Below are 27,730 nucleotides of genomic sequence, written 5' to 3' on the forward strand. Positions count from 1 at the left end.
TTGCTTACATTCTTTCAGAGGAGTACATTATTCAGAGATATTTTGCATAGCCACAATTGAGAGTAGGCTGTGAGCAGCAGTGTATGCCTTGTAGACTTTCTTGCCACAGCTGTGACATTTGGCAAAGGTAATGGTGGAGAAGCACTGTATTAAATTGGTTCAGTAGTCATAATTAATTCAGAGAAAGAAGAGCTGTTTGCATAGCAGGCGTGCTTGGCATAGTTAGGCAGCTGATATGATTATGTGCCTCAATTATAGGGCATCGTGGGTAAAACTGCCTCTGTTTATGAGTGATGTGGATTGCATAGTGGGAACAGATGGCTAAAAAAAAAACTTGACCTTCTAGTACATTGCCATACTAATAATGAAATATTTTTTTTTCTAAAAAACCAGGATAATTTTCTTACAGATTTTGAAAACAACCTAAATACGAATGGAAAAATTTAGCCACATTTAATCAGAGGAAAGAAGTTATAGTAAAAAATCTCTTCCATTGCATCTGGAAATTACTAATGAAATCTCTTTATTGGTAAAGTTGTTATATAAATATGTACGTATTTTTCACCTTACGGAATTTTATATTTAGCTCTCATCATATTCCTGCTCTATTCTTCTATCTGCTTACTAAGGAACTATGCACATTTTATTTATTTAAAAATTTTAGCTTCCAAACTATTTAACATAAATGAACTACGCACATTTTAAAACACACTTTTGGGCTGGGTGCAGTGGCCCATGGCTGTAATCCCAGCACTTTGGGAGGTTGAGGTGGGTGGATCACAAGGTCAAGAGATCGAGACTATCCTGCCCAACATGGCGAAACCCCGTCTCTACTAAAAATACAAAAATTAGCTGGGCGTGGTGGCATGCGCCTGTAGTCCCAAGCTACTTTGGAGGCTGAGGCAGAAGAATCGCTTGAACCTGGGAGGCGGAGGTTGCAGTGAGCCGAGATTGTGCCACTGCATTCCAGCCTGGTGACAGAGGGAGACTCTGTCTCAAAAAAAAAAAAAAAAAAAAAAAAAGGAAAACCTAAAAGCCCCACTTTTTTACATATACATTTATTTGACTTCTGAAATAAAGAGAGGAATTTATGTAATTAGAGCACAAAACTCATGAAATCAGGAGTTTGCTTTAATTTGCGTCCTTAGGATTGCATTCTGTCTAAAATAAAGCCCACTTGTTTTCAAAGATATGTAGAAATTTACATGAATTAATTTAAAATCTAAGAACCTTAAAATGTATAAAATGTGAATTACTGAAGTATATATAAGACTATTTGTTTAGAACTTTATTGTACCTAGTGTAATGAAATGTGTAGGACAAACAATATGACTTAATGCTTAGGAGCCCAGGCTTTGATGTCAGACTGACTTTATTCCTGTCTCCACAGCTTATCTGCTTTTTGACATGGCAAATTACCTCTCTGCCCTTATTTTCCTCATTTGTAAAATGGTAATAATATAGCATTTACTTAACAGATGGTTGTGAGATAATACGTGCAAAACACTTCAGATGGCTTCTGATTGTACTGAGTACTCACCAAGTATTATTTATTGATATTTTATATAATGACGTTTACTTTCTTTTGTCAGAAAATGGACTTACCCACTTCAATTTATTTTTTCTTGGTTAATAGATTTTACTTTGTATTATATTATTTCCAGATTGTAACAGAATGATGCATACATTTTTGAAGCCAGAGGATCTTGAGTTTCAAGGGATAGCTAAGTAGATTTTCATTCTTTCATGAAAAATTGTATTTCTTAAGAGATACATTTTAGTCTTAGAAAGCAGTGACTTAATCACTTTCTTACATCACAATAATGAAATAATTATTGAACAAAACTGTCATTCAGTTTTTTGAGATTTAAAATTTTTTGTAAAAGTAATATATTTACATGGCTGAAAAATCGGAAGATAAGAGAGAGTATGCAGTGAAGAGTCTTTCTCTGACTGTTATGCTTCATCTACCCAGTTCTCCTTCTTAGGGACAAACTATATATCAAGACTCTTGTTTATTTTTCAAAATTATTTTATTTATATACACGTAAATATACACGCATATCCCCCCTTGTTAGATGTGTGATAAGTATCTGCTGTTTTGCTTTTTTCAATTTATAATGGATTTTAGGGCCTGTTCTGTATCTGTATATGAAGAGCTTTTTTATTCATTTTTATAGCTGCCTTGAATGTCATGTCTGAATGTAATTTATTGCTTGATGTTAAATTATTCTGCCTTAGCCATTTGTTTTTCCAGTTTATTTTTCTCCTTATTTGCTGGTATTAGCTTTATATGGATTCTTTGCTGTTTTATTTATTGATTGAGTACTCATCTTTGTATGAGATGAATATTTCTTGGCTTGTTATTTGCAGGAAGTACCTGTGAGGGAAGGACCAGGCCAGGGCCCTAAGAGGAATTTTCACTGTAACCTTGGGTTTGTCTATGATTTCACCAAAAGCATGAGCCATAAAAGAACAAATTGACTTGGACTTTCATTAAAATTAAAAATCTCTTCAAAAGACACAAAGGTCATACATTAAGAGAATGAAAAGACAAATCACATATTGCGAAATGTCTTCAAGGAATTATCTGAGAAAAAACTTGTATTCAGAAGGTATAATTAACTTTCCATACTTAGTTATAAGTAAACATCTCATTTAAAAATGCATAAAAGTTTTGAACATACACTTTATCAGTGAAGATATATGAAAAACAAATACATACGAAAAGATATTAGTAACATTAGTCATTAGAGAAATGCAAATGAAACCACATGAGATACCATCACACCCCTGTTAGAATGGTTAAAATTAAGAACTGTCATGCAATGTGTTGGCAAAGCTGTGGAGAGTAACTGAAACTCTCAAACATAGCTAGTGGTAATGTAAAATGATAGTATCACTCTGAAACATATTTTGGCAGTTTCTTGAAAAGTTAAATATACAGGTAACATGTGATCCAGCCATTTCACTCCTAGATATTTAACCAAGAGAAATGAAAAGTATATGTCCGTACAAAGACTTGCATGTAAATGCTCATAACAGCTTTAATTGTAATAGCCCCAACCTAGGAGCAACCCAAATGTCCATCAACAGGTGCATGGATAAACAGTGTGGCATATCCATATAATGAAAAACTACTAAGTAGTAAAAAACAGTTGATATACACTATAACACAGGTGAATATGAAAATAATTATACTCAGTGAAAGAATCCAGATAAACATGAGTACCTAATGTATGATTTCATTTATATAAAATTGTAGGAAATTCAAACTAATGTATAGTCAGGAAGCAGATCATTGCTAGCCTTGATGGATGAAGGAAGAAGGAAGGAGAAGGAGAGATGCAAGAAGTAGAGATTACAAAGGGTTAGGTGTGCCATGCTTATGTTCATTATCTTGATGGTAGTGATGATTTCACAGGTATATATGTATGTCAAATCTTATCAAATTAGATACTTGAAATATATGCAGTTTATGTCAATTTTATTTTAGTAAAGTACTAAAAAAAATAAATGAAACAGATGAAAGTGTGTCATAGCTAAAGAGATCAGGAATAGTCCCCAGCCTCAGAATTCTTGCTGGGGGGCGCACAGTTGCAGATGGTATTGTCCAGTGAGTAAGGGTTGCATTAAGACATCTAGAACTGGCTAGGCATGGTAACTCATGCCTATAATCCCACAACTTTGGGAGGCCAAGGCAGGAGGATCACTTGAGCTTAGGAGTTTGAGACGAGCCTGGGCAGCATAGAGAGAGACCTCGTCTCTTCTAAAAAACAAACAAACAAACAGTTAGTCAAGTGTGGTGGCACATGTCTGTGGTCCTAGCTACTCGGGAGGCTGAGGCAGGAGAATTGCTTGAGCCCAAGAGTTTGAGGCTGCGGTGAGCCATGACTGCACTCCTGCCCTCCATCCTGTGTAAAACAGCGAGTCCCTGTCTTAAACAAAACAAAACACTAGCCAACCAAACGAAAACATCTAGAAGTTCAACCATTCCCCTTCAGACCCACGCTTTTGTATACAGAAGGCTAGGGCAAGATACTGATTTTGATATATGGAGGGAACCATCTCATGTGGCTGGGTGTACTCCACCTGTCTTAGGGATAAGCAGTATTTATTGTAATAGTGTAGATCTTTACATCTGGACATGTACACAGTCTTTATTGATCACCCTTAGCCTTCCCAAACAATCAAAACCTGGTCCAAGCACATGTCCAAACTTAGTGCCAATTATCTAGAACAAATGTCAAATGAACTGGGAATCTCTGTGAATCACTCTATAGAGCTGTGGACTAGCTTTATTAGGGTATATCCTTGTATCTGATATTCTTGCACTGACTTTTAGAGGATAGAATATTTTTATCATGAATTTTAAATTAAAAGACCCCCGAGCAAGTTAAGAAAGTGGCAGATCCAGGATTTGAAACTGACATAAACCACTCGTTATATCCACTATACCATACAGTTTCTAGCCACCCAAACCACTCAGAAAATTTTTTTTGCTAGTAATAGCAATTTCAATTTGCTTTCTTCTAACTTCTTTTTGGGAGAACATCCTGAATGGATCAACACATTATAAAATAGATAAACACAGTATTTTTCCTATTGTTAATTTGGGTTTCTTTATTGACATAATTTCTTACCCAAATTTTCTACCTTTATAAAATTATTGGAGTTATGAAATCAAATGATTACATTTTCTTACTGAAATTATGCTTAAAAATGAAATCCTAATCTATTTTGAAAAATCCCCATCTAGCTTTTTAAAATTAAACTTTTTATTTTGAGATAATTGTAGATTCACATGCAGTTGTAAGAAATATTTCATAGAAACATTCAGCTTTTTAAGCTTTATAATTTAAATATAAAGTGAATATAGATGAAATAATAATGGATAAATAATAGAACTTGTATTAAACAATGTAGTATACAGCATTCTGTCTCCATTAGCCACCTAAATTCTATGTCCATTAATAATAGACTCTGTAATTCCCTCACTTCTATATGAATTTTCTTACCTCTTGGCTTTACCTGCCATTCCCTGTATATCTAGAAGTCTCAAACATATTCCTTGGATTAACTTATATTTGTCCCATAAGCCCAGTTTTCAACTGCATTTCCTCTACTTGATTTCCTTGATATGCTATTATAAGGTTAGACTTTTCTTCCCACTGTTTCCATAGTACCCACAACATGTTCCTTCACAGGGATTTATTTCATGCTTTAATAATTGTCCATTGAGTTGCCTGCATTTCTTTGTAGACTACAAGATAACTGAGAAAGGAATTTTCTCTTGATCATCCTCAATCTCCAATAACCATAAACTCTTTGAAGGCACACATTTCACTTATTTTTTTCCAGTGCCCTAGAGCAGTGCCTGTTACATACAGAGACTTGGTAAATATTAGAGGATAGGTGGATGGATAGATGGGAAATTATTGTATAGAGATGAATAGACAGTATGTTAATTAAATAATAATTCCAGTGAATAAGCACAATTTATAATAAAACATAAACCAGATTAAAGTAGATAGTGGTTCTTTGGGTCTGGCTTATTAGGTAGTTCCCCCCAAGTCCCCATTCTTTTCACAGGTGGTGATTAGGAAAGTTTTTTTTGTGTGTGTGTGTTTCTTTGAGACAGGGGTCTCACTCTGTCATCTAGGCTGGGGTGTAGTGGTGTGATCACAGCTTGTTGCAGCCTCACCCTGCCAGGTATAAGGGATCCTTACACCTCAGCCCCCTAAGTAGCTGGGACTACAGTTGCATGCCACCATGCCTGGCTAATTTATTTATTTTTTATTATTTTTATTTTTTTTTAAATAGAGTTTCACTTTTTGCCCAGGGCGGAGTGCAGTGGCACAATCTTGGCTCACTGTAACCTCTGCCTCCCGAGTTCAAGAAACTCTCCTGCCCACAGCCTCCCGAGTAGCTGGGATTACAGGTGTGTGCCACCACGCCTGGCTTATTTTGTATTTTGAGTAGAGACGAGATTTCACCCTGTTGGCCAGGCTGGTCTCAAACTCCTGACCTCAGGTGATCCGCCCACCTCGGCCTCCCAAAGTGCTGGGATTACAGGTGTGAGCCACTGCGCCTGGCCAGTTTTTCTTTTTTTTTTTTTTTGAGATGGAGTCTCGCTCTGTCGCCCAGGCTGGAGTGCAGTGCAGTGGCGCGATCTCGGCTTGCTGCTACCTCCACCTCCCGGGTTCAAGCGATTCTTCTGCCACAGCCTCCCGATAGCTGGGACTGCAGGTGCCTACCACCACACCCGGCTAATTTTTTGTATTTTTAGTAGAGATAGGGTTCCATTGTGTTACCCAGGATGGTCTCAATCTCTTGACCTCGTGATCTGCCCGCCTCAGCCTCCCAAAGTGTTGGGATTACTGACGTGAGACACCGCACCCGGCCAATCTTTTTTTTTTTTTTTAAATTTTTTGTAGAGACTTCATCTCCCTATGTTGCCCAGGCTGGTCTTGAACTCTTGGGCTTAAGCAGTCCTCCTGCCTTGGCTTCCCAAAGTGTTGAGATCACAGGCATGAGCCACTATACCCAAGCTGGATGATGTTTTTTTTTTTTTTTTTTTTTTTTTTTTAAGAGATGGAGTCTCGCTCTGTCCCCCAGGCTGGAGTGCAGTGTTGCAGTCTCGGCTCACTGCAAGCTCCACCTCCTGGGTTCATGCCATTCTCCTGCCTCAGCCTCCCAAGTAGCTGGGACTGCCACCATGCCCGGCTAATTTTTTGTATTTTAAGTAGAGGCGGGGCTTCGTCGTGCTAGCCAGGATGGTCTGGATCTTCTGACCTTGTGATCCTCCTGCCTCAGCCTCCCAAAGTGCTGGGATTACAGGCATGAGCCACCATGCCCGGCCCCAACCTGGAAGGTTTTTAAAAGCTTATTTTAACTGTCCGGAGAAATAGGATACAAAGTGTTAGAGGATCTTTGAAGAAATAATTTTTGTGAAAGGAAAAAGCTATGCATATGATTAAAAAAAATTTTAATCGGCTAAAGTGTGAAATATTTTCAGAAGATAAATTTTTTTGAGTCGGGTAAAGTAGTACAGTACCCTGTACTAAGATAAATTTAAATATGTATTTGATGAACTTTGTGTATGAGTGTCGATAATTTAGTTCACCTTTAGTTACAGCAAACTTACGTGACATGGAATTATTTTCTAGTGTTACTGATGTGGTTCATAGACAATGATTTCTGAAGGAGAGTAGGAGGTTAATAGTATGTTACAAAGTTAACATTTCTAGAACTCAGGATAAGTAAGACAGCTTAATATTTCTTGAAGTAGCCAATGAGAATGAAGAATTTAGTATTGTTCAGGTTCTGTGGGTGAGTTTTTGAAAAACATACAAAAGGAACTACCTGTATATATGTATGTAAAAGCACAGATCTATTAGTGAACTAAGAAGTGTACATTACTCTCAAATGTTAGTGCTTCTGGAAAAATTTTATTAAGAACATTCTAGATTTGATTAAACAGAGATGAGAAATATTCATCATAGTCTTCATGTTTCTTTTTGCCTGTTCCTTTCTAATCTAGTAACTGCAAAATTGTATCTACAGAAAAAGAGCTTTTACAAATTTACAAAAATCTGCTAATTTTGAACTACACTATTCTGTCTTTTCTGCTCATTACTTACAGAGCTATAAATATTTGTGAAGTTCATAGCCCCACCATTTTCAAGTGTCGTTTTTGTTAGCTTTATTTATTTTCTCTCTCCTGTAAAAAGATTTTGAAATAAGTTTTATCCTGTGATGTGGTTTGGCTCTGTGTCTCCACCCAAATCTCATCTCCAATTGTAACTCCCATGTGTTGAGGGAGGGACCTGGTGGGAGGTGATTGGATCATGGGGGTGCTGTTTTTGTGATAGTGAGGGAATTCTCATGAAATCTGATGTTTACAAAAGTGTCAGTCTCCCCTTGTGTGCTCTCTCTCTTGCAGCCATGTAAGAGGTGCCTACTTCCCCTTTGTCCTCTACCATGATTGTAAGTTTCCTGAGGCCTCCTCAGCCATGCGGGGAACTCTGAGTCAATTAAATTGCTTTTGTTTATAAATTACTCAGTCTCAGGTAGTGTCTTTATAGCAGTGTGAAAACGGACTAATACAGGAAATTGGTACTGGCAGAGTGGGTACTGCTATAAAGATAATATGAAAACGTGAAAGCAGCTTGGAATTTGGTAACAGGCAGAGGTTGGAACAGTTTGGAGGGCTCAGAAAAAGACAGGAAGGTGTGGAAAAATTTGGAACTTCCTAGAGACTTGTTGAATGGTTTTGACCAAAATGCTGGTAATGAAATAGACAATGAAGTCCAGGCTGAGGTGGTCTCAAATGGAGATGAGGAACTTATTGGGAACTGGAGCAAAGGTCACTCTTGCTATGCTTTAGCAAAGAGACTGGCTGAATTTTGTCCCTGCCCTAGAGATCTGTGGAACTTTCAACTTGAAAGAGATGATTTAGGGTACCTGGCAGAACAAATTTCTAAGCAGCAAAGCATTCAGGATGTATGTATTCACAAAGAGATGGTTTGATATTGGAACTTTTGTTAACTTATGTTTAAAAGAGAAGCAGAACATAAAGGTTTGGAAAATTTGCAGCCTGACCATGAGGTAGAAAACAAAAACCCATTTTCTGAGGAGGAATTCAAGCTGGCTGCAGAAATTTGCATAAGTAATGAGGAGCTGAATGTTAGTAGGCAAGACAATGGGGAAAGTGTCTCCAGGGCATGTCAGATACCTTTGTGGCAGACTTTCCTATGAATGGTTTTGTGGGCTGGCCCCAGGGCCCTGCTGCTCTGTGCAGCCTCAGGACTTGGTGCCCTGCACCCCGTAGCTCCATCCCCAGCTATTGCTAAAGGGTAGGCTAAGGTACAGCTCAGAACATTGTTTCAGAGGGTACAAGTCCCAAGCTTTGGCAGTTTCCATGTGGTCTTGGGCCTGCAGGTGTGCAGAAGTCAAGAGTTGAGTTTTGGGAGCCTAGATTTCAAAGGATGCATGGAAATGACTGGATGTACAGGCAGAAGTCTGCTGCAGGTGCAGAGCCCTCATGGAGAACCTCTGCTAGGCAGTGCAGAAGGGAAGTGTGGGGTTGGAGCCCCCACACAGAGTCCCCACTGGAGCACTGCCTAGTGGAGCTCTGAAAAGAGGGCCACTGTCCTCAAGACCCCAGAATGTAGATCCACTGGCAGCTTGCACCATGCAGCTGGAAGAGCCACAGATACTCAATGCCAGCCCATGAAAGCAGCCATAGGGGCTGTGCCCTGCAGAGTCACAGGGACCGAGATGCCCAAGGCTTTGGAAGCCCTCCTGTTGTATCAACTTGCCCTGCATGTGGGACGTGGAGTCAAAGGATATTTTGGAGCTTTAAGATTTAATGACTGCCCAGCTGGGCTTTGGACTTGAATGCAGCCTGTGGTCCCTCTGTTTTGGCCAATTTCTCCCATTTGGGATGGGAACATTTACCCAATGCCTGTACTCCCATTGTATCTTGGAAGTAATTAACTTGTTTTTGATTGTACTGGCTCATAGGCGGAAGGGACTTGTCTCAGATGAGGCTTTGAACTTGATTTTTGGGTTAATGTGGGAATGAGTTAAGACTTTGGGGGACTGTTATGAAGGCATGATTGGCTTTGAAATGTGCAAATTACATGAGATTTGCAAGGGGGCAGGGACGGAATGATATAGTTTGACTCTGTGTCCCCACCCAAATCTTATGTCAAATTTTAATTCCCAGTGTTGGAGGACGGACCTGTTGGGAAGTGATCGAATAATGGGGCTGGTTTTTCCCTTGCCATTCTCATGATAGTGAGGGATTTCTTACGAGATCTGATGGTTTTAAAAGTGGTGGTTTTCTCCTGTGCTCCCTCTCCCTCTCCTGCTGTCATGTAAGAGGTGCCTGCGTCCCCTTCACCTTCTGCCATAATTGTAAGTTTCCTGAGGGCTCCCCAGCCATGTGGAACTCTGAGTCAATTAAACCTTTTTCCTTTATATGTTACCCAGTCTCAGGTAGTATCTTTATAGCAGTATGTAAACAGACTAATACATCCTCTAAGACCAGTAGTATTTGTTTTTCATTTCTTTATTAAAATAAATATTGAGGTTCTAGAAACGTATCAGTTTCAAATAATGCTGATAGCTATTAGAAAGAAATAAGACTTTCAAATTATTAATACTCATATAAGCCATATTATTTTTTAGGTGTATGAACTTTTCAAATACTCAAATTATATATATATTTTTTGAAATTAACAATGAAGATTTTTAAAAATTATATCTTAGATTATGGTATTTAGAGTCATATTAACCTATAGTAAAACAGAAAGCAAAGGTACCAGTTGAATCAAATTCTTGTGAAATTCATGTTACTTAATAGATATTTTAAAAGTGGTACCTACACCTTTAGTACTGTATTTGCTTTTTCTGTATGAATTTAAACATAGTATGAGAAACACAAGGTAGCTAACGTTAAGTATTTTGTTGCAGAAATAAAGTATTTTTCTCCAAAATAGATGCATATTAGAATGCATTCAAAATCTAATATATAATACTAAAACTAAAACTATGAGTTTAATTCTGTTGGATGAAGTTACTAATCAGTTAAGATCAAATCATTTGCATGCAACACATTTTGCTGATAGCATTAGAGCTTTAAGGTGATTGAAATAGTTTTCAGGGAGTTCCAAAAAGCTGTATAAAAATATTGAGAAATGTTTTTGTTTTAATTGTTAAAGAAACCCTCAAACAAAATACTTCTTCAAACTAAAGAGCTTAAGGTCTTGGTTCATGTATAAGTTTAGCCATGACTTTTGATGGTTATTTCAATGTTTAATCATTTTAGACTAGCCTGCTAGGAAAGAGTATGAAATGTATGAGAAAGATAATATTATTTTTATATGTAAAAAATAAATAGTTCAATAGCCTTTTGTTTTCAGAATAATGAATACACTTTACATGAAGAGTAACACCATTTAAATGCATTTTAGTATGTATTTTCCAGTGGTATGTGTTTTTAGAGATGCTATAGCCCAACAAATATATGAGAATTGAGATAATCTGTAAATGGAAAAAAGCTGAGATGTGTTTTCTAAAAGGAAATAAGTAAATATAATAACGGTTTTGTTGTGCCCAGAATCTAATTAAAAAACAAAACAAAACCCCATTCCACTTGAAAATCAGGTGGCATGCTTTAAAGAGAGTTTTTAAAATTCCAAAGGGAATCCCAACTGTTACACACATCTGATTGATAAGTGTTTTTGAGCTCATTAATTTTTAAAACAGGTTGTATTTGATGTTTGGGAATCTAAAATTCTGTTCATTATAAGACATGTCCTAATTTTAGAGATGGTAAAATGTGGAGGAAAATGTGGATCTAAGAATTAGACAGATACAAGATTATTGTTCGCAACAGAAAAATGTCAAATAGCTTATTTAAAATGACAAAAATACTGCAGTCTGGATGTGAATTGAGCACTAGTTCAACTTTAAAACTCTCTTTTAACTGCCAAAATATAATTCTTTATTTGTAGTTATCTTTCTGTGTCGGTGCATAAGATATAGAGGCATACCCGTTTTGTATTGTGTTCACTCTACTGCACTTTGCGGATAGTGTGATTAAAAGTGTTCTTTAACTTGTATTTTAAGTTTAGGGGTACATGGGCAGGTTTGTTACAAAGGTAAATGTGTGTCATGGGGTTTCTTTGTACAGATTATTTCATCACCCAGGTATTAATCCTAGTATTCATTAGTTATTTTTCCTGATCTTCTCCCTCCTCCCACTCTCTACCCTCCGATAGGCCCCAGTGTGTGTTGTTTCCCTCTATGTATTCATGTGTTCTCATCACTTAGCTCTACGTATAAGTAAGAACATGCAGTATTTGATATTCTAATCCTGTGTTAGTTTACTAAGGATAAGGGCCTCTAGCTCCATCCATGTCCCTGAAAAGGACATGATCTCATTCTTTTTTTTTTTTTGAGCTGGAGTTTCGCTCTGTCACCCAGGCGGGAGTGCAGTGGTGCGATCTCGGCTCACTGCAACCTCTGCCTCCTGAGCTCAAGTGATTCTCCTGCCTCAGCCTACCAAGTAGCTGGGACTACAGGTGTGTGCCACCATGCCCAGCTAATTTTTGTATTTTTAGTAGAGACAGGTTTCACCATGCTGGCCAGGCTGGTCTCGAACTCTTGACCTTGTGATCGCCCATCTCAGCCTCCCAAAGCACTGAGATTACAGGCGTGAGCCACCTCACTTGGCCCTTCTTGTTCTTTTTTATGACTGCATAATATTCCATGGTGTATATGTACCACATTTTCCTTATTCAGTCTATCACTAATAGGCATTTAGGTTGATTCCATGACTTTGCTATTGTGAACAGTGCTGCAGTGAAGATACATGTGCATGTATCTTTATAATAGAATGATTTATATTCCTTTGGGTATATAGCCAGTAATGGGACCTTTGGGTCAAATGATATTTCTGACTTTAGGTCTTTGAATAATCTCGAAACTGCCTTTCACAGTGATTGAGCTGATTTACAGTCCCACTAACAGTGTATAAGTGTTCCTTTTCCTCTACAACCTTGCCAGCATCTGTTTTTTGACTTTTTAATAATAACCATTTTGATTGGTGTGAGATGGTATCTCATTGTGCTTTTGATTTGCATTTCTCTAATGGTCAGTGATATTGAGCTTTTTTTCATATGACTGTTGGCCACATGTATGTCCTTTTTTGAAAAGTGTGCATATCCTTTATCCACTTTTTAATAGGATTTTTTTTCTTGTGAATTTGTTTAAGTTCTTTATAGATGATAGATAGTATTCCTTTTTTGGATGTATAGTTTGCAAAAATTTTTTCACATTCTGTGGGTTGTCTGTTTGCTCTGATGATAGTTTCTTTTACTATGCAGAAACTCTTCAGTTTAATTAGATCCCATTTGTTAATTTTTGCTTTTGTTGCAATTGCTTTTGACATTGTCAACAAAGATTTTTGTCGTGAAATCTCTGCCTGTGCCTGTGTCCTGAATGGTTTTAACTAGGTTGTCTTTCAGGGTTTTTATAGTTTTGAGTTTTACAGTTAAGTTTTTAATTCATCTTGAGTTAATTTTTTATGTGGTATAATGAAGGGGTCCAGTATCAATCTTCTGCATATAAGTAGCCAGTTATCCTAGCACCATTTATTGAATAGGGGGACTGCTTTCCCCATTGCTTGTTTTTGCCAGGTTTGACAAAGATCGGATAGTTGTAAGTAGGTGGGCTTACTTCTGGGTTATTTACTCTGTTCCATTGGTTTATGTGTCTGTTTTCATACCAGTACCGTGCTGTTTTGGTTACTGTAGCCCTGTAGTATAGTTCAAAGTCGAGTAGTGTGATGCTTCCAGCTTTGTCCTTTTTGCTTAGGATTGCCTTGGCTATTTGGGCTCTTTTTTGGTTCCATATGCACTTGAAATTAGTTTTTTTCTAGTTCTGTGAAGAATCTCAATGAGAATTTAATAGGAATAGCATTGAATCTATAAATTACTTTGGGTAGTATGCCCATTTTAATGTTTTTCCATTTGTTTGTGAGATCTCTGATTTCTTTGAGCAATGTTTTGTAGTTCTCCTTGTAGAGATCTTTCACCTCCCTAGTTAGTTGTATTCCTAGGTGTTTTATTCTTTTTGTAGCAGTTGTGAATGGGAGTGGGTTTCTGAATTGGCTCTCAGCTTAACTGCTGTTGGTGTATAGGAATGCTAGTGATTTTTGCATATTTATTTTGTACCCTGAAACTTTGTTTAAGTTGTTTATGAGCTTAAGAAGCTTTTAGGATGAGACTCTGGGGTTTTCTAGCTACAGGATCATATTATATGTTGTCTACAAACATGGATTGTTTGACTTTCTCTCTTCCTTTTTGGATGCCCTTTATTTCTTTCTCTTGCTCGATTGCCCTGGCCAGGATGTCAAATACTATGTTGAATAGGAGTAGTGAAAGAGGGCATCCTTGTCTTGTGCTGGTTTTCAAGGGGTATATTTCCCTCTTTTGCCCATTCAGTATGATGTTGGCTGCTGGTTTGTCATATATGGCTCTTATTATTTTGAGGTATGTTTCTTCAGTGACTGGTTTCTTGAGAGCTTTTTTTTTTTTTTGAGACAGAGTCTTGCTCTGTCGCCCAGGCTGGATTGCAGTGGTGTGATCTCCGCCTACTGCAAGCTCCATCTCCCGGGTTCATGCCATTCTCCTGCCTCAGCCTCCCAAGTACCTGGTACTACAGGCACCCATCACCACGCCTGGCTAATTTTTTGTACTTTTAGTAGAGGTGGGGTTTCATCATGTTAGCCAGGATGATCTTGATCTCCTGACCTTGTGATCCACCTGCCTCGGTCTCCCAAAATGCTGGGATTGTAGGCATGAGCCACTGTGCCCGGCCTCTTGAGAGTTTTTAACATGAATGGATGTTGAATTTTATTGAAAGCCTTTTCTGCATCTATTGAGATAGTGAGTATATTTGCCTTTAGTTCTGTTTTCACATTTATTGATTTGCATGTGTTGAACTAACCTTGCATTCCAGGGATAAAGCCTACTTGATTATGGTGGATAAGCTTTTTGATGTGCTGTTGAATTTGGTTTTCCAGTATTGTGTCAGGCATTTTTGCATTGATGTTCATCAAGAATAGTTGCCTGGAGTTTTCTTTTCTTATTGTGTCTCTGCCAGGTTTTGGTATCAGGATGATGCCGGCCTTGCAGAATGAGTTTGGGAGGAGTCCCTCCTCCTCAATCTTTTGGAATAGTTTTAGTTGGAATGATACCAGCTCTTCTTGTACATTTGGCAGAATTCAGCTGTGAATCCATCTGGTTCTTGGCTTTTTTTGGTTGGTAGGCTGTTGATCACTGCCTCAATTTCAGAGCTGATTATTGGTCTATTTAAGGACTTCTTCCTGTTTCAGTCTTGGGAGGGCGTAGGTGTCCAGGAATGTATCCATTTCTTTTAGATTTTCTAGTTTACGTGCATGGAGGTGTTCATACTACTCTGTGATAGTTGTTTGTATTTCTGTGGCATCAGTGGTAATACCCCTCTTGTCATTTCTGACTGTATTTATTTGAATCATAGCTCTCTTCTTGTTTATAAGCCTAGCTAGTGGTCTATGTTTTTTTTAAATTTTTTCAGAACATCAACTCCTGGATTCCTTGATCTTTTGAATGCTTTTTCATGTCTTAGTCTCCTTCAGTTCATGGTTTTTCATGTCTTAGCCTCCTTCAGCTCTGATTGTGGTTATTTCTTGTCTTCTGCTGGCTTTGGAATTTGTTTGCTCTTGGTTCTCTAGTTCTTTTAGTTGAGATGTTAGGTTGTTAATTTGAGATCTTTGTAACTTTTTGATGTGGGCATTTAGTGCTATATATTTTCCTTTTAACACTGCGTTACCTGTGTCCCAGAGGTTCTGGTATGTTGTAGCTTTGTTCTGATTAGTTTCAAAGAACTTCTTGATTTCTGCCTTCATGTCCTTATTTATCCAAAAGACATTCAGGAGCAGGTTATTTAATTTCCATGTAATTGTATGGTTTAGAGTGAATTTCCTTTGTCTTGATTTTAATTTTGATTGTGTTGTGGTCCAGGAGACTATTTGTTGTAATTTTAGTTCATTTGCATTTGTTGAAGAGTGTTTTACTTCTGATTATGTGATAGTTTTAGAGTATGTGTTATGTGGCGAAGAAAAGAATATATTTTCTGTTGTTTTTCACAGACAGTAGACACCTATTAGGTCCATTCGATCCAGTGCTGAGTTCAGGTCCTTAATATTTTTGTTAGTTTTCTGTCTTGATCTGTGTAAGATTGTCCGTGGAGTGTTAAAGTCTCCACTATTATTGTGTGGAAGTCTAAGTCTCCTTGAAGGTCTCTAAGAACTTGCTTTATAAATCTAGATGCTCCTGTGTTAGGCACATACATATTTAGGATAGTTAGCTCTTGTTTAATTGAACCCTTTACCATTATGTAATGCACCTTTTTGTCTTTTATGATCTTTGTTGGTTTAAAGTCTTTTTTTTTTTTTCAGAAACTAGGATATGCAACCTCTGCCTTTTTTCTATTTTTTATTTGCTTGGTAGATTTTTCTCCATCCCTTTATTTTGAGCCTATGTATATCACTGCATGTGAGATGGTCTCTTGAAGACAACATACCAGTAGATCTTGGTTCTTTATCCAGGTTGCCATGCTGTGTCTTTTTATTGGGGCATTTATCCCATTTACATCTAAGGATAGTATTGATATATATGGATTTGTTCCTGTCATCATGATGCTAGCTGGTTATTTTGCAGACTTGTTTATGGGGTCGCTTTATAGTGTCACTGGTTTGCATACTTCAGTTTGTTTTTGTAGTGGCTGTAGTAGTCTTTCCTTTCTATATTTAGTGCTTCCTTCAGGAACTCTCATAAGGCAGTTGGTAACAATTTCCCTCAGCATTTGCTTGTTTGAAAATGATCTTACTTTTTTCTCCTTATGAATCTTAGTTTGGTAGTTATGAAATTCTGGGTTGGATTTTTTTCTTTAAGAACTATTAAATATTGGCCTCCAATTTCTTCTGGCTTGTACAGTTTCTGCTGAGAGGTTCACTGTCTGATGGGTTTCTCTTTATAGGTGACCTGACCTTTCTCTCTGACTGCCTTTAACATTTTTTGTCTTTTATTTTGATGTTGGAGAATCTGATGATTATGTGTCTTGTGGTTGATCTTCTTATGGAGTATCTTACTGGGGCTCTCTCCATTTCTGGAATTTGAATGTTGGCCTCTCTAGCTAGCTTTGGGAAGTTCTCCTGGATGATATCCTGAAATATGTTTTCCAAGTTGGTTCCTTTCTACTCGTTTCTTTCAGTTACGCCAATCATTCATAGATTTGTTGTCTTTTTGTAATCCCATATTTTTTGGAGGTTTTGTTCATTCCTTTTCTTTTCTTTTTTCTTTATTCTTGTTGGCCTGTTTTATTTTAGAAAGCCAGTCTTCAAGCTCTGAGATTCTTTCCTCCACTTGGTCTATTCTGCTGTTAATACTTTTGATTGCATCGTGAAATCTTATGGTGTGTTTTTCAGCTCTATCATGTTGCTTACAGTCTTCTCTATATTGGCTCTTTTGTCTATCAGCACCTGCATTGTGTTATGATGATTTTTAGCTTCCTTTCATTGGGTTTTAATGTACTTCTGTAGATAACAAACTTTGTTCGTATTCATATTCTAAATTATATTTCTCTCATTTCAGCCATCTCAGCCTCACCCTGGTTCCAAACCATTTTTGGAAAGGTGATGTGGTCTTTTGGAGGAAAGAACATACTCTGGCTTTATGAGTTTTCAGCATTCTTGCACTGATTCTTTCCCATCTTTGTGGGCTAATCTATGTTCAGTCTTTGAGGTTGCTCACCCTTGGATGGGTTTTCTTTTTCTTTTATCTTGTTTGATGACGTTGAGGGTTTTATTGTGGAATAAGGTGGATTCAGTCGACTGGTTTTATTTCTGGGAGATTTTACAGGGCCAGTGCCCAACTCTCACCTCTTAGACTGAGTGCTGTAACTCCTGGGGACTTGTATTGCACCCAGACTTTGTTCTCTGGCTCCTCAAGCCTTGGAATCCACTGCACTTGGGGGTCCGAGGTGCAGCAGCTACAGCAGAGTGCTAGTGGATGCAGGAGTGCCTGCCTCCCTGCTGGCATTCACCACAGTGGTGAAGGCAAGTTGTGTGGGGTGAGTAGAGGGGGCTTCCTCCTGGAGACTCTGCTCTGTTGCAGTTGAGATGGAGTTGGCTTGGGGCAGGATGCTGGTTGTTACAGGTCTAGGTGCCTTCTCTGTGCCCCTCAAGATGGAGTGTCTCTCAGGTTGTGGGAGGATTCCTTGTTCTCTATCAGGGTTAGTGCAAGAGTGAGCTGCTGGTGAAAGTGGGCCGTACTGGCTGTGTGCCCGCCAAGGGAGCCGTCAATGGGGATTGGCAGGGGCGGTGGGCGTCCTGCACTCTCACATGTTGATGGTGCAAGTAAAGCAAAACTCACCGTGCAGACATGTACCAGCAAAGTGAGGTGGGGAGTTGCTGTGGGCTTGCAGGTATGCTGCAGTATGAAGAAGCCACATGCAGGCTGATGTATGGCTGTAGGAGCCGCCTTGCTGAAGCTCTCTACCAGACAGGCATAGTCTGTCTGTGCAGAAGGTATGGTATAGGCCCCCAGGGCACAGGAGACTGCTCTTTAAGCAAGTGTGACTAGGCTGGGGCCCTGAGAGAGGCCAGCCAACTGAGGGCTGCTCAGGTCAGACCAGCCTCATCTGGTGTGCAAGACTGCCTTGCAGAGTTCAGGTGTGACATTTCCCCTAGGGCTAAAGTCTTGTATGGGAGCAAGTTGAGCCTAGCGGGATGTCTGTTCCGGGCTGTGCTCCACTATAGACACTCCTGCACCAAACACTCTAGGTTCTCTAAGCAGCTTTTCCTGCTACCTCAGTGTCCATGGTGGTCAAGGGGTCCCCTCCTGCCAGGGATCCAGAGGTCCATGGTGAGAGCAGATTGCTCCTTGCCTTTTCAACTCACCTGCTTCCCTGGAGCTGTTGTGGCTCAAAAATGAGTCCCAGTGCATGTGAGTCCTCTCAGTGTCCCTGTCTTTCTCCTCCTTCTGCCCAGCTTCTGTGTCTTCCCTCCGTTCAGTCTCAGCGCCATCCCTCTGAAGATCTGTTTCAAGCATGCCAGTCATTTCAGTCCCTCCGTGGGAGCTATTCCACTTGCTTCTGTCTAGTTGGCTATCTTCTAGTGTGATTTTTACAAATTGAAGATTTGTAGCAACTCTGCTTCATGTAAATCTGTCAGCACCATTTTTCCAATAGCATGTGCTCACATCATGTCTGTATCACATTTTGATAATTCTTACAATGTTTCAAACTTTTTCGTTGGTGTTATTTCTGTTATGGTGTTGGTCTGTCATCAGTGATATTTGATGTTACTTTTGTGATTGTTTTGGGGTGCCACAAACCTCACCTGCAGAAGATGGCAAACTTAATCAATGTTTTTTGTCTTTTAATTGTTCCACCTACTAGCCTTTCTCTTTCTTCCTCTTCTCAGGCTGTCCTATTTTCTGAGATACAACAATTTTGAAATTAGGCCAATTAATCTCCTAGAATGGCCTCCAAGTGTTCAAGTGAAAGGAAGAGTCACATGTCACTTACTTTAAATCAAAGGCTAGAAATGATTAACCCTACTGAGGACAGCATGACAAAAGCAGAGATAGACTGAAAGTTGCATCAAGCTATTCAGAATAGCTAATATTATTGATGCAGGTGTCTACACTAAACAATAGGTTTTAAATGTAGACAAAATAGCCTTCTATTAGAAAGACTTTGATAGCAAGAGAGAAATCAGTGCCTGGGTTTCAGAGCTTCAAACTATAGGCCAACTTGCTTGTTAGGGGATAATGTGGCTGGTGAGTTTCAGGTTGATGCCAGTGGTCATTTACCATTCTGAAAAACCTAGGGTCCTTAAAATTTATGCAAAATCTACTCTGTGCTTTGCAACTGGAAAAAGAAAGCCTGGATGAAGGCTCATCTGTTTACAGCTTGGATTGTTGAATATTTTTAGCTCCTTTTTGACACCTATTTCGCAGAGAAAAAGATGTCTTTCAAAATATTACTGTTCACGGAAGAGATCTGATGCAGATGTATAAAGGAGATTCACGTTATTTTCACTCCTGCTGATACAACGTCCTTTCTGCAGCCCGTGGATCAAGGAGTAAATTTGACTTTCAAGTCTTATAATTTAAGAAATACATTTCATAAGGCTATAGTTGCCATAAATAGTGATTCCTCTGATGGATCTGGAAAAAGTAAGTTCAAAACCTTCTAGAAAGGATTCACCATTCTAGATGTCATTAAGAACATTCGTGATTCATGGGAGGAGGTCAAAATAGTAATAACAGGAGTTTGGAAGAAGTTGATTCCAACCCTCATGGATGACTTTGAGGGGTTCAAGACTTCAGTGAGGATGTAATTGCAGATATAGTGAAAATAACAAGAGAACTAAAATTAGAAGTGGAACCTAAAGATGCAAATGAATTGTTGAAATCTCATAATTTAACTTGAACAGATGAGGATTTGCTTCTTATGAATGAGCAAAGAACATAGTTTCTTGAGATGGAATCTACTCCTGGTGAAGATGCTGTGAACATTGTTGAGATGACTACAAAAGATTTAGAATATTATGTAAGATTTAGAATATTAAAATTTAGAATATTATATAAGATTTAGAATATTATATAAGCTTAGTTATATGTTATATATTATATAATATGTACATTATATATTATATAAGTTATTATATAAGATTTAGAATATTATATAAGCAGCAGTAGGGGTTGAGAGGATTGACTCCAGTTTTGAAAAAAGTTTACTGTGGAAAAAAAGAAGTTCTCCTGTGTGTAAAATGCTGTCAGACAGCATCACATGCTACAGAGAAGTCCTTTATGGAAGGAAGAGTCCATTGATGCAGCAAACTTCATTATTGTCTTACTCTATGAAATTGCCACAGCCTACCCAACCTTTAGCAACCTCCACTCTGATGAGTCAGCAGACATCAACATTGAGACAAGACCCTCCACCAAAGGAGGATGACTCACTGAAGGCTCAGATGATTGTAAGCATTTTTTAGCCATAAAGTATTTTAAAATTAAGATATATAATTTTTTTGACAAAATGCTGTTGCATACTTAATAGACTACAAAACTTTTATATGTGCTGGGAAACCAAAAAATTTGTGTGACTTATTTGTTTATGGTATTTGCTTCATTGCCATTGTCTGGAACTTAAACCTGCTGTATCTCTGAAGAATGCTGGTACAAATTAAAATATACAAAGAAATAACCAGCCAAACAAGTGTTTCATGACATTCCATTGAATGGTTGTACTGTAGTTTATTCAGCCATTCTGATGTATGTTTAGTTTATGTCTAGTTCATTACTATTATGTAAGCAGTGCTATAGTAAACGTCATTATGCATATGTGTATGTGAGTATTTTATCTGTGATACATAATGTATTAGGCTGTTTGCATTGCTATATGGAATACCTAAGGCTGGGTAATTTATAAAGAAAAGAGATTTATTTGGCTTGTGGTTCTTCAGGCTGTACACAAAGCACAGTGTTGGCATCTGCTTCTGGTGAGGGCAAGCTTCAGGAAGCTTACAGTCATGGTGGAAGGGAAGCTAGTAGGTCACATAGCAAGAGAGGGAGCAAGAGGGAGAGGAGGAGGTGCCAGGCTCCTTTTAAACAACCAGCTCTTGTGCGAAATGGTGATAAAGCAAGAATCACTCATCATCAAGGGGATGGTTCTAAGCTTTTCATAAGGTATCTGCTTCCATGATCCAACACGTCTTACTAGGTCCCCACCTGCAACACTGGAGCATGAGACATTTCAGCATGAGATTTGGAGAGACACACATCCAGGCCATAAAAGATAATTAGAAGTAAAATGGCTCAGTTGAAGAGTATTTATATTTAAATTGATACAGAAACTATAAAGTTACTATAACAAAGGCTATGTTAACATATTGGAGTATCTGTTTTTCCATAGCTACAGAATTAATGATTAAAATCTGACCAAATTGATTGTGGAAAGAGATCTCACTGACTTTGCATTTCGTGATTTGCTGGGGAGGATGAACATTATGTTATGGTATGCTGTTATTTATTTATTATATTTAAAGAGAGCAGCTCTTGTTTTTTAGGTTGGCAACAAAAATTTCTGTGTTCCTTGAAGCTTAGGATATGGGGGAGGGTTTTAGTATGGGTATGGGTGGTCTAGGTTCCTTAGTGTTGTTTTATTATCCTAAAGATTGCAGTAGGAACCCCTCCGCAATCTTTGTATTATTTCTTCTGAGCATCGAGTTTTTGTGGATCTGCTGTAGTTTTCTCTAGCAGTTTTGTGTTGTGGTTGACTTCATTTCTACCAATCAGATCCCATCCACTCACCAGCTATTTTCTGTCCCAACAATTTCTGATCAACTGATATCTCTTTTAATGTTTTGTAAAAAAAAAAAGGTTGTGGTAAAATACACCTATAAAATTTACAGTCTTAACCATTTTTAAATATATAGTTCAGTGGAATTAGGTACACTCATATTTTACAACCACCACCACCACCACCATCCATTTTCACAACTCTTTTTCTCTTGCAAAACTAACTGTATGCATTAAACAATAACTTTCCTTTTTTTTGTGCTCCAACGCCTGGGAACCACCATTCTGCCTCCTTTCTCTATAACTTTGACTCCTCTAATTACCTCATATGAGTAGAATTTTACAATATTAGTCTTTTTTTGACTAGCTTCTTTTGCTTAGCGTAATGTTCTCCAAGATTTTCCGTGCTGTAGCATAGCCAAAATCTCCTCCCTTCCCACCCCCTCTTTTTTTTTTTTTTTTTTTTTAAGAGAGAGTCTTGATCTCTCATTCAGGCTGGAATGCAGTGGCAATTACGGTTCACTGCAGCCTCGACTTCCCAGGCTGAAGTGATCCTTCTGCCTCAGCCTCCTGAGTAGCTGGGGCTACAGGTACATGCTACCACAACTGGCTAATTTTTAATTTTTTTGGTAGAGACAGAGTCTCACTGTCTTGCCCAGGCTGGTCTCGAACTCCTGGATTCAAGTGATCCTTCTGCCTCAGCCTCCCAAAGTGTTGGGATTAGAGGCATTATTTGTTGTTGAGTCGTAGGAATTTTTATATGTTCTGGATATTAACCTCTTATTAGATGTATGATTTGCAAATATTTTCTCCCATTCTGTGAGTTGCCTTTTCACTTTCTTGATTGTGTTCTTTGATGCAGTTTTAAAATTTGAGGTTGTATAATTTATCTATTTTTTGTTATTGTTGCCTGTACGTTTGGTGTCGTATCCAAGAAAGCAATCCCAAGTCCAATGTTGTAAAGATTTCCCCCTTTTTTTCCCTAAGAATTTTATAGTTTTAGCATTTATGTTTTAGTCCGTGATTCATTTCTAGTGAATTTTTTGTGTATGGTGTAAGCTAAGGGCCCAACAACGTTCTTTTGCATAGTGGGTATCTCATATTTCTGACATCATGTGTTGAAAAGATTGTTCTTTTCCCATTGACTGGTCTTGTAACCTGTACTGAAAATCATTTTACCATTATGCCAGAATTTATTTTTGGGCTCTTTATTCTGTTTCATTGGTTTTAATCGGCTTTTATTCCAGTACCACACTATTTGATTACCATAGCCTAAGTTGTGAAATCAGAAAGTATGGGATATCCATCTTAGTTCTTTTTCAAGATTGTTTTGACTATTTGTAGTTTATTGAGATTCCATATGAATTTTAGGGTTGTTTTGTTTTGTTTTTTACTTCTGCAAAAAAGACTTGGGATTTTGATAGGAATTGCATTGGTTTGTAGATTTCTTTGGGTAGTATTGACATTTTAACAATATTAAGTCTTTTAACCCATGAACATGGGGTATTTTTCCATTTATTGGTGTCTTCCTTAATTTCTTTCAGCAGTGTGGTTTATGGTTTTTGTTATAGAGGACTGCATGTTCATGTATATTTTTCTTTTCTATCAATTTAAGACATTTTAGGTGGGAGGGAATGCATTCTTGGGCTCAATCTGACAACCTGATTTAACTATATGTATTTCTTTGAGATGCTTCCATAATATTTAGTTAAGAAAATGGAAGACTAGAGAGGTTGGGTAACTTGCTCAAGGACATGCTGTTAGAAAGTGAGAGTCTTGGTTTTGAAGACAGTCTGGCTCAAGAGAGTTTTTAATCATTCTGCTGTCTTGAAAAATTGTCTTTCTAAAAAGGTGGAGGATAGATAATGTAAATTATTAATTAGAGAACAGATGTTTAGCTGGAGTATAGTTGTAAGGAATTTTATTTTTCTCCTGTGGAATTCTTTAAAGTCTTTTGGAGTAAGTAATCCTATCTTGGATCCATAGAATGAATTTTTTCCTTTTGATCAGTTAAGTTGAGGTAAATTAGATTATGTATGCTGTTCAATTTTAAACTAAGATATTACATATTCTGCTTGTAAAGTTTATAAATCATTACCTCATTCCATTATTCCATTTTGTAATATGCTTGTCCATTTTAGTCCAATATAAATTTAGTTTTCTTTAACTGTAAGTTTTTAATATATTTTTGTAGATTAGTAGAATATTTAGTAAATTAGTCATTACTACATTTGTCAGAATTTTCCTGGTTTTTTTCAGCCTAAAAATGTCTTTTCAACTCTAATTATAACAACAACAATTATAATGTATTTATTGGTGTTTCTTTGAAATCATATTGAATTTGTAGTTTTTTTTTTATTTTTATTTTTATTTTTTGAGACGGAGTCTCACTGTGTCACCCAGGCTGGAGTGCAGTGGCACAGTCTTGGCTCACTGCAACCTCCGCCTCCCAGGTTCAAGTGATTCTCCTGCCTTAGCCTCCTGAGTAGCTGGGATTACAGGCGTGTGCCACCACGCCTGGCTAATATTTGTATTTTTAGTAGAGATGGGGTTTCACCACGTTGGTCAGGCTGGTCTCGAACACCTGACCTCGTGATTCGCCCGTCTCGGGCTCCCAAAGTGCTGGGATTACAGCCATGAGCCACTGCTCCCGGCCTGAATTTGTAGTTTAATTGAAGAAGAATTTATATTTTTAAAACATAAAATTCTTCCTTTCCTTACATATTTTACCTTTCAATTTATTTCAAGTCTTTTGTGTTTCCTTGTAGAGTATTAACGTTCATTTATGTTTTCCCGTCTTTTGAACTCCATTTTTGTCACACTGCTGGATTCAGTTTGCTTATGAAGACTCCAGAATTTTTGCATCAGTGTTATTATGAGTGTAATTGACACATGGCTTTCTCATGGGAAATACTATGTGTCTGATTCTGTAATCACTAGTATGCTGTCTGTAGAAACGATTTGAAAGTTTGGATGCTTTTGATGATCTTTTTTTTCTTTTAAAGAATCATAAAATTTTTAAACTGTAAGGTCTTTGGTACTTTCACAAATTTCTCTTTGAGGAAACTAATTCAAGAACTTTAAGTGACTTCTCTGGCGTTAAACAACTAATTAATTTTAAGTGGGAGAGACTTTTTTAAAGGCAGGTTACAATTTAGCAGTTTTTAGATTCATAACTTTCATGCCTGGTTGTTCTAAAATGGAATATGTTAAGTCATTTTGGTTCTAAGGGTCATCAGTTACTCTCCTTCCCAGAAATCACTAACAGACACACACACACACACGCACACACACACACAGACACATGTACCTCTTTTAGACCTTTGGTACATTTCATACACTTTTACTGCTTGTCAGCTGCTCTGCAGCAAGCTTTGATGATATTAAGGTCTACAAGAGAGGTAAGGTCCTTGCTTAAGTATGTGTTGCAAATCAAAAGTGGTTCTTATTTTTTAGATTTATTGAAGCCTAAGGAGATAGGTTATATTCTTTATGAAAAAAATGAAAATTCATTATTTCCATTTTTGAAGTGTTTATTGTGAATCAGTGAGATAAAATGAGGACACTTTTGCTCTCATCAGTTTGCTAGCTTTAAAAAATGAGGCTAAAATAAGGCAAAATAAGGAGCGTAATTTTTCCTTGAGATATAGTCACTATTCATCTACTCTTGTCTTTCTTAAATTTTTCATTTGTATGTATTTAGACAGTTTTTAAAAATTAACTTCAAAGGAAGTTTGAGAAAACATGGCCATGCCAAAATGTAAAGTTTCAAATTTTAAGCTTTATTTTCACTCACTTTTCAAATATGTATGTGTTTATATGTATGATTCTTTTTCTCTAATATTTTTGTTTTTTTTTTACATAGACCATATTTTTGGTATATAGTATATTTAGGAACAAACTGAAAGGAAAGTAAAGATAGAAGTACTTATTTATACTCATGAGTCCAAAGCAGTGGTACTTGACTCAGCAAGTGCTTTATTCCTTTATGCTGTATTTGCATTAAGTGTAAGACAGTTATAATGTCATTTAACATGTTTTACATTGCTTTGTATGTCATTTTAAAGTGATTATCATTAGTGAAGCTAGAATCAGCCTAGATTGAAGATTACCAGTTGTGAAGGAATGCTTTTTCTCAAATTCAAATTCAGATGTATTTCGGAAATTTTAAGTACTCACTTGTGGGTATATCGTAAGGTTATGAAGTAAATAATTAGTCATGAGATTGGAAATGCATGTACATTATATGCTCAGTGTGTGTTTGTGTTTGTGTGTGTGTGTTTAAATTTTTCAGGCAATATTTGCTTTCATTAACACTTTCTGTAGGCAAAAAGGATTTTATTTGCATTTAAGAGGAGGGAGGGCTGCTATTCTATGTTTATGAGATAATATGCAATACGGCTTTGGCAACCTAGCACTTAAAAAGAAAAGTTCTGTAAGTGAGCATTATGATACGTGGTAACAGCACTGTGCAGTTTTTACACATAATAAGTCTGCTAGAATTTTAGAATTAGGAATAGGTGAAAAACATATAGCTTTATCTTCTTTGATATTTTTAATAGCATCCGTTTCTGTTTTGCCACTAGTATTTTAAGTGATTCTTTTTATAGTTTGTATTTTAAAAACAATTTGTTTAGTTAAAACATCATGTATATTTGTTAATCTTATTCAGTTGGAAGTAGATAGGTCACTAAGAATTGTGTGTGTTTTTTTTTTAAATTACAATTTTTACTAAGGTGTAAATATTTTTGGTTCTTAGATTTAAAGTTGATTATGTTATAAGAGGCAAGGCTGTGAGTCCTTGCAGATACTGGTTCATGCTGTTAAACAGCCTAAATACCAGAAAATATAATGAAGAAGAATGGGCCCTAATAATCTCTCGATGCTTTTAGTTACAAGCTGGGTGAGCATAAGTTCAAATAGGTATTTAAGAAATAAGCTTAAGACTTGAGCTACTTGTTTTGTCTATTCCTCTAGTTCTCAGAAAGATTCCTCTAATAAAACTTTATATCCCTTACTTCCATGTAGTCTTCTGGTTTCTCTTTATTTCCAATTCCTCTTGTACTTAGAGTATGTATGAGACCCATTAAACACTTGGTTATTCCCTTTTTTTCTCCCTACATGTTTATATTTTTCTTCAACATGACTTAAGCTCTTTTTAATATACTTACTTCTCCAGTAGTGTGGAACATTTTAAATAAATAGGCAGTTAACTTGTACTTTTGGAGACTGGTCAGTAAACATAAAAAAATACTCATTGATAGAAAATTTTAAATTATAGCTCTTTGCTTTGTAATAATTTGAGAATGTTATTTATTATATTATTTTTGAATCTTTTGTTCCTGTTGGTTATATTTGAAATAAAGCAACATAGGAAATGGTTTAAATCTTTTGCCTAGTAGGCGTGTAGTGAAACTTAAAGACTGAGCAGTGAAAGCATTGAGCCCTTATTTGAAAAAAATTATTTTTTTAACATGTAAATGTAAACATAAACATGAAGCATATATATGTAAGCCCAGGCAGCAGGATGTGTTACCTGAAACAGAGGTGTTTTAGTTCCCAAATACAGTCTTCACAAAGTTATCAATGTAAATATTGCTATATTTTTTCCATGAAAGAAGTTCTCTCCCATACAAAATTAAAAGCTTAATGAATAGTATCTTGCGTTTTCCCTCTTCTGAATAGGGCTGCATAATTAAAATGTAATTAGAGCAAGTAAACCTTCCTCTTTGTTTAAATGTGGACATATTCAGTTAAGTATATATTTTTTCACATTTAATGTTACTAGTATATTTTCAATTTAG

General features: G+C 37.1%; 1 protein-coding gene across 1 annotated transcript in view; it reads left to right on the plus strand.

Moving 5' to 3' along the window:
- DTWD2 (DTW domain containing 2) overlaps positions 1–27,730 on the plus strand; it is a 156,776-nt gene that overhangs the window by 95,481 nt on the left and 33,565 nt on the right. The window lies entirely within an intron of this gene.

Source organism: Hylobates moloch, unplaced genomic scaffold (assembly GCF_009828535.3).
Source record: "Hylobates moloch isolate HMO894 unplaced genomic scaffold, HMol_V3 SCAFFOLD_6, whole genome shotgun sequence".
NCBI classification, from domain to species: Eukaryota; Metazoa; Chordata; class Mammalia; order Primates; family Hylobatidae; genus Hylobates; species Hylobates moloch.